This window comes from Oryctolagus cuniculus, chromosome 21, assembly GCF_964237555.1.
Source record: "Oryctolagus cuniculus chromosome 21, mOryCun1.1, whole genome shotgun sequence".
Taxonomy (NCBI): Eukaryota; Metazoa; Chordata; class Mammalia; order Lagomorpha; family Leporidae; genus Oryctolagus; species Oryctolagus cuniculus.
The window spans coordinates 16,325,557-16,333,201 of record NC_091452.1 but is presented as its reverse complement, the minus strand read 5'-3'; the positions used below and the strand labels follow the sequence as shown (position 1 = coordinate 16,333,201).

Below are 7,645 nucleotides of genomic sequence, written 5' to 3'. Positions count from 1 at the left end.
GTTGTTTGCTAGTCCTCTTGTTTATGTAGGGAGGTGAATATTGGTAAATGACTCAGTACTGTTCCGGAACAGTAGCTCCAAGCAGCAGTTGGGACAAGTCAGGATCCATAGCATAGGCTGATACACATTTCTGCTCTAGTTACCCTGACCACATTGGCTGAAAGGACAAAATGGTAGTCAAAAAACTGATGGCATTTTCAGTTCTCATCAGTATTCGATAAAAACCCATGAGAGGGGCCGGCGCTGTGGCGTAGCAGGTAAAGCCACCAGCCTGCAGTGCCAGCATCCCATATGAATGCCAGTTTGAGTCCCAGCTGCTCCACCTCTGATCCAGCTCTCTGCTGTGGCCTGGGAAAGCAGTGGAAGATGGCCCAAGTCCTTGGGCCCCTGCATGCATGTGGGAGACCCAGAAGAAGCTCCTGGCTTCCGATAGGTGCAGCTCCAGCTGTTGCGGCTAGTCGGGGAGTGAACCAGCTAATGAAAGATCTCTCTCTCCCTCTCTCTCTCCCTCTCCCCCTCTCCATCTCCCCCTCTCTTCCCTCTCTCCCTCTCCCTCTCTCCCTCTCTCTCTCCTTCTTGCTCTCTCTGTAATTCAAATAAATATTTAGAAAAAAAAAAAAAAACAAGAACATCTCCTCCCCAAACCATTTAATTAATTTTTTTTTCATTTATTTACTTGAAAGGTAGAGGAAGGGGGAGTTAGAGATCTTCCGTCTGCTGCTTCACTCTCCAAATGGCGACAACGCTGGGGCTGGACCAGGCCCAAGTCAGGAGCCAGGAGCTCCATGCAGGTCTCCCAGGTGGTGATAGGGGCCCAGGCCATTTTCCTCTGCGTTCCCAGGAACATTAGTAGGGAGCTGGATGGGGAATGGAGCAGCTGGGACTCAAACCGGCTCTCATATAGGATGCTGGTGTTTCAGGAGGGAGTTTAACTTGCTCTCTGACAACCCAGGCCCCACCCCAATTTCATTATGAAAAATTTCAAAACTGTCTTTTTATTTTTTAATAGGCAGAGTTAGACAGTGAGAGAGAGAGACAGAGAGAAAGGTCTTTCTTCAGTTGGTTCACCCCCCAAATGGCCACTACGGCTGGCACAGCTGATCCGAAGCCAGGAGCCAGGTGCTTCCTCCTGGTCTCCCATGGGGTGCAGGGCCCAAGCACTTGGGCCATCCTCCACTGCCTTCCCGGGCCACAGCAGAGGGCTGGACTGGAAGAGAAGCAACCGAGACAGAATCCGGTGCCCCAACTGGGACTAGAACCCGGGGTGCCGGCGCCGCAGGTGGAGGATTAGCCTAGCGAGCCGCGGTGCCGGCCCAAAACTGTCTTTTATTTTTCAAATTCCCCAAGTGGAATGAGCATCATTAACAGACACTGGCTGGGAATACAGGATTAATGTCCTTTTAGGCCCCACGGAATCTCACATTCTGGGAAGAAGTTCCCTGGGTCTGTTTTCTTATAGTGCTGAAAAGTCATGCATGGAGACGAGTCGTCCAAAACAGTGGGTGAAACAGTTTCCTGTGATAGCTACTGGCAGAGTTTAATAAACCATGCACTGAAGACAGTCTCAAGGGCTGGGCTGTTCCTCTGATACCCTTGAGAGACTAGTCTTTAGTACTTTTTTTTTTTAAGATTTATTTATTGTATTTATTTGAAAGGCAGAGATACAGCAAAAGAGAAAGAGAACTTCCGGCCAGCGCCGCAGCTCACTAGGCTAATCCTCCACCTAGCGGCGCCACCACACGGGGTTCTAGTCCTGGTCAGGGCGCCGGATTCTGTCCCAGTTGCCCCTCTTCCAGGCCAGCTCTCTGCTGTGGCCAGGGAGTGCAGTGGAGGATGGCCCAAGTGCTTGGGCCCTGTACCCCATGGGAGACCAGGAGAAGCACCTGGCTCCTGCCATTGGATCAGCGCGGTGCGCCGGCCGCGGCGGCCATTGGAGGGTGAACCAACGGCAAAGGAAGACCTTTCTCTCTGTCTCTCTCTCTCACTGTCCACTCTGCCTGTCAAAAAAAAAAAAAAAAAAAAAAAGATCTTCCATCTGCCGGTTCACTCCCCAGATGGCAGCAATGATGGCCACAATGGCTGAGGCTGGGCCAGGCCAAAGCCAGGAGCTTCTTCTGGGTCTCAGTAAAATAATCTAAACTAACCAGATCGCTGCTCTTTCTTCTGCTGGTTTTTCCTATCCTGGCAGTTAGTGCTGTGGCATAAATGAATACACACCAGCATCAAACAGGCATTCAGGAATAGCAGTTTCATACCTAGATGAGGAGTACATGAACCCTCACTGAGCAGGTCTTTCAAATTCTTGTGTTTGGAATTTTTTTTTTTTTTTTACACAATAAAGCAGTGAGGAAAACACCACTTTCTTGGAGTTGAAGATCTCTTAATGACTAGCAAAAATCAAAATCAAAATAATTTGGGGGGCCAGCACGGTGGCGCAGTAGGTTAATTCTCCGCCTGTGGCGTCGGCATCCCATATGGGCGCCGGTTCTAGTCCCGGCTGCTCCTCTTCTGATCCAGCTCCCTGCTACGGCCTGGGAAAGCAGCAGAAGACAGCCCAAGTCCTTGGGCCCCTGCACCCGTGTGGGAGACTGGAAGAAGCTCCTGGCTCTGGCTTCGGATCGGCGCAGCAGCGGCCGTGACAGTCATTTATGGGGAGTGAACCAACGGAAGGAAGACCTCTCTCTCTGTCTCTCCCTCTCACTGTCTGTAACTCTCTCTCTCAAATAAATAAAATAAAATAAAATTAAAAAAAAAGTAATTTGGAACACATGGTTCAGGAAGGAAACAAGCCCAAACGCAGGGTTCTGGCCGTCTTCCCACTTGGCCCAGGTGAACAGGCAGCAGCGGTGAGGGTCACTTCAGATTTCCTATGCCGTGGACGGTTCTTTGGAAACAGACTTTCAGCCTCCCCTGAGACGAAAACGGAAGCCTTTTTGGATTAGACAGAGAATCGCTACTTGACCCAGCTATTCCGGTTAGGTGCACGCACAAAGGAATTAAGAACCGAAATGCACCCCCTCTCTAACTCTGCCCTTCAAGTAAATAAGCACATCTTCAAACGACCAGAAACTCACACTGCTGCTCGCACAGCCAAGATCGTTGATCCGCAAGAGCCGGAAGGTGGGAGCCACGCGAGTGTCCACAGAACGCGCAGATAAACAAACTCCCACCCACGAGAACGCGGCTCAAGGAGAAGGCAGGGCCGGGGGCCTCCAAGCCTGCGCTCGCGGCGCCTGAGGCGGGGGCACCCGGCGTAGGGGCCCTGAGGCGGGGGTACACGGCGTAGGGGCGCCTGAGGCGGGGGCACACGGCGTAGGGGCGTCTGAGGCGGGGGCACACGGCGTAGGGGCGCCTGAGGCGGGGGGCACACGGCGTAGGGGCGTCTGAGGCGGGGGCACACGGCGTAGGGGCGTCTGAGGCGGGGGGCACACGGCGTAGGGGCGTCTGAGGCGGGGGCACACGGCGTAGGGGCGCCTGAGGCGGGGGGTACACGGCGCCCGAGGCGGGGGGCACACGGCGTAGCGGCGCCTGAGGCGGGGGGCACGCGGCGTAGAGGCGCCTGAGGCGGGGGGCACGCGGCGTAGGGGCGTCTGAGGCGGGGGCACACGGCGTAGGGGCGCCCGAGGCGGGGGCACACGGCGTAGGGGCATCTGAGGCGGGGGCACACGGCGTAGCGGCCCTGAGGCGGGGGGCACATGGCGTAGCGGCCCTGAGGCGGGGGTTCGCGGCGCGTGAGGCGGGGGGCACACGGCGTAGGGGCGTCTGAGGCGGGGGCACACGGCGTAGGGGCGCCCGAGGCGGGGGCACACGGCGTAGCGGCCCTGAGGCGGGGGGCACATGGCGTAGCGGCCCTGAGGCGGGGGCTCGCGGCGCGTGAGGCGGGGGGCACACGGCGTAGGGGCGTCTGAGGCGGGAGGCAAACGGCGTAGGGGCGCCCGAGGCGGGGTGCACACGGCGTAGGGGCGCCCGAGGCGGGGGGCACACGGCGTAGGGGCGTCTGAGGCGGGGGGTACACGGCGCCCGAGGCGGGGGGCACACGGCGTAGGGGCGCCTGAGGCGGGGACACGCGGCAGGGCCGGAAAAGGCAGGCTCGGGAGACGGACGCGGCGCTGCCCACACGGAGACGTGCGTGCGTCCAGTGCCCCCGAGCAGCCGCCGAGAACAGGTGAGTGACACGTGACAGACGCCTCCCACACCTTTCACCGTACGTGGAATAAAAACGCCCCTCCAGAAACGGGGAAACCTCAGGGATGAGGATCGTGACCCCGGAAAAGCGGAGCCGAGCCCGCGGCGACCGGCCAGCGCCCCCGCCGCCTCAAAGTTGCTTATTAGCATATTCTCTCCCATAATACTTTGCTTCCTCCACACCAAAATTTGGTTGCGTGAAACCACAGCCGAATATCCAAAAACCGCCTTTATGTTCCCAGAGCGTTTTCGTGTGCTATGTTAATGCCAAAGGAACAATAATTGGGGTTTTTCCGTGAACCGCAAAGTCGCCTTTCTGTAACGGGAACGCGGATGCTTGGGGACGGTGGCGGGGCAGGGTAGTCGCCAGCTTTGCGCAGTGGCAGTATCGTAGCCAATGAGGTTTATCCGAGGCGCGATTATTGCTAATTGAAAACTTTTCCCAATACCCCGCCGTGACGACTTGAAATACAGTCGGCATTGGCAATTTTTGACAGTCTCTACGGAGACTGAATATTTTGTGTTGTTTAAAAACAGATTTTCCCGTGGATTTAGCTATTAATGTGGTTTAGTGAAGTTCATCAGATATGATATTTCTGGGTTCTGTTCTGTGGGGGGACAATGCTTGTAGTTGATGGTTCACACCAGCGATGTACTTAGTGGTTCAGTCTATTATGTTACCTTGTTAGGGTCAGTTGTGCTCACACACCGGCTTTCTCCTCCATCTCGCCCTCCCCGTTCCGCGGTTTCGGATTGAACCAGTACGGTGCTTACCTTTTTACCGTCCCCTAAGAGTTCGCTCCTCAGCCCTGCCTCCTGTGTGACGTCATTGTTATTTGCATAAGATTCCCCGGCATCCCACGCGAGTGTTGTGGCGGTTACAAAAATCAGAGTCCCGACCCAGCTGGTGGGCCAATAATAAGAAACGACTCGGGGCTTTGGAACTGAAACAGAGCTGCTCGAGTGGCGGCGTCCCACGTCCGCGGGCGCGAGGGAAGTTACTCACCGTCACTGTGAAGGCTGTTGGCGTCCCTGGGACGGCGGGGTGGGCGGTCCGCCTCTTCAGCTTTGCGCAGTGGCAGTATCGTAGCCAATGAGGTTTATCCGAGGCGCGATTATTGCTAATTGAAAACTTTTCCCAATACCCCGCCGTGACGACTTGAAATATAGTCGGCATTGGCAATTTTTGACAGTCTCTACGGAGACTGAGCTTTATTCGGTGAAAAGCCAGAATTGAAAATTTCGGTTTAGCTTTTGGGAGCTTGTTTAGGGTTTTCAGTTATTTGAAAGCAGTGTGTCGGTGGTGTTCTGTGTATGTGGTTGTAATATGATTTGCTGTTGAAGTTGGTAGAACTCGGGCTGACACTTTTGGTTCGTGGACTGCTCGATCTCCTCATTTGTTTTCGAAAGGGCTGGCTGCACACGGGCACAGGAGAGGACTGGCGGAGCTGGAGCTGGAACCAAGTGGGCTTACCTCAGGTGTTAGAGTTTCTACTACACCAGCCTCCTGCAGTCCTGTCCCATTAGGCGGCTCAGAGGGCTTCAGGAGTTGTACCCCTGGCCATGGCAGTTCTAGCTGCTACTGCTCTTGTCCTCCACCCTCCGGCCACTCCTTTGACCTGAGGCAAAAGGATGTGGTGGTCACCAGTGACTAAGGTGGTCGCAGCGGTACCCACATTGTGAGCCACACTGGGCAGGATAGCTCCAGGGGTAAATTAGACCCAGCCCTTGCTTCAGAGTTCACAGTCGAGATAGACGACTACCAAGCAAACAGATGGAATTCCTGGTTCCAGGCCCCAGTTTGGACCAGCGCTGGCCATTGTCTCCATTCAGGGAGTGAACAGGTTGGATGAAAGATCTTTGTCTTTCAAATAACTAAAAATCTAGATCAGTTCCTTTGCTTTTTTTTTTTTCTTCCCTTCACAACACTGATATTTTGAACAGTCCAAGAAATGTAGCCTGTCCCACATTCTGGCTTCATCTGATTGTGTGTGCGTGTGTGTGTATGTGAAGATTTATTTATTAATGTAATTGCAAAGCAAAATTAGGGAGACAGAGAGAGGTCTTCTATCCACTGGTTAACTCTCCAAATGGCTGCAACAGCTGGAGCTTCTTCCAGGTCTCCCATATGGGTTGCCAGAAGGAACTGGGCCATCTTCTGCTGCTTTTCCAGGCACATTAGCAGGGAGCTGGATCAGAAGTGGAGCAGCCGGTCTCAAACTGGCGCCATATGGGATGCCGGCACTGCAGGCAGTGGCTTTACCTGCTGCGCCACAGCGCTGTCCCTGTAAGCAGTAATCTGAAATGAACAACCTCTGACATAGGAGCCATTTCATAGTGAATCCCTTTACTTTACAACAACTCCTCTAAACTGCTTCCTGTAGGGCTAAGATAAATCAGTGTTGCTTCTCTGGAACCCAGCACAGGTATTCTAGGCCCGGGAAGGATTCAGGGCCTGGCAGCCCAAAGTAGTCGAGAAATGTTCCCTGACAAACCAGTGTGTCTGAACTGAATGAAGGGGATGGAAAGAGAGAGTTGATGAGAACTAAAAGGGTGTCCTAGAGCCCCCAAACATGATGGAAACTGCAGGAGGAGCCAGTGTGCTGCCCAGACGGTGACAGTTCAAGGAACTGTGATCTCCTTGAGAGTGAGGTCTGAAGATCCACTCCAGTGGTTTACCCACTGGTTGGGTGTAAAAGAAGCCTGGAGAAAACTGAGGGTGGAACCCTCCCACCCCCCAGCTTATTTTGTGTTGATCAGGAGGTCAGATGATGCCCTGGTGATCCAGACACCGGAATCCTCTCTCAACTCACTCCCTGCCCGTACATTTGGAATTCAGTATGGCTGGATTCTTAATCGCTCTCCTTTTAACAATTTAATTGGGAATGTCTTTTGTTTATTTGAAAGGCAGAGCAAGAGAGAGAGAGAGAGGAGAGAATCTTCCACCCACTGAGTCATTTTCCAAATGCCCACAGCAGGTGGAGCTGGACCAGGTCAAATCCAGGAACCTAGAACTCCACCCTGGTCTCATGTGTGCAGCAGAGACACAAATACTTGAGGCATCACCTGCTGCCTCCCAGAATGCCGGTTGGCAGGAAGCTGAATTGGAAGCACAGGAGACTCAATCCTGGGCACTGTGATGCAGGATCCGGCGTCTCAAGTGGCAGTTTAACCCGCTGCACCACAATGTCCACCCTCTGGCCTTTTTTAAATAAAATATTTATGACAAACATACACTTTTTTAAAAGATTTATTTTATTGGGGCTGGTGCTGTGGTGTAATGGGTAGAGCCACTGACTACAGCGCCAGCATCCCATATGTTTTTTTTTTTTTTTAAGATTTATTTATTTAATCAAAAGTCAGAGTTACACAGAGAGAGGTAAGGCAGAGAGAGAGAGAGGTCTTCCATCCGCTGGCCCACTCCCCAGACGGCTGCAACAGCCGGAGCTGTGCTGATCCG

General features: G+C 53.7%; 2 non-coding genes across 2 annotated transcripts; both read left to right on the top strand.

The window, feature by feature from the left end:
* The first annotated feature begins 4,553 nt into the window (after positions 1-4,553).
* Positions 4,554-4,694, top strand: LOC127484768 (U4 spliceosomal RNA). Its single transcript, XR_007911979.2, has one exon. It is a non-coding gene; the product is annotated as a U4 spliceosomal RNA (small nuclear RNA).
* Positions 4,695-5,249: 555 nt separating this feature from the next.
* On the top strand, positions 5,250-5,390 carry LOC127484769 (U4 spliceosomal RNA). The gene has a single exon (XR_007911980.1). It is a non-coding gene; the product is annotated as a U4 spliceosomal RNA (small nuclear RNA).
* Positions 5,391-7,645: the final 2,255 nt, after the last annotated feature.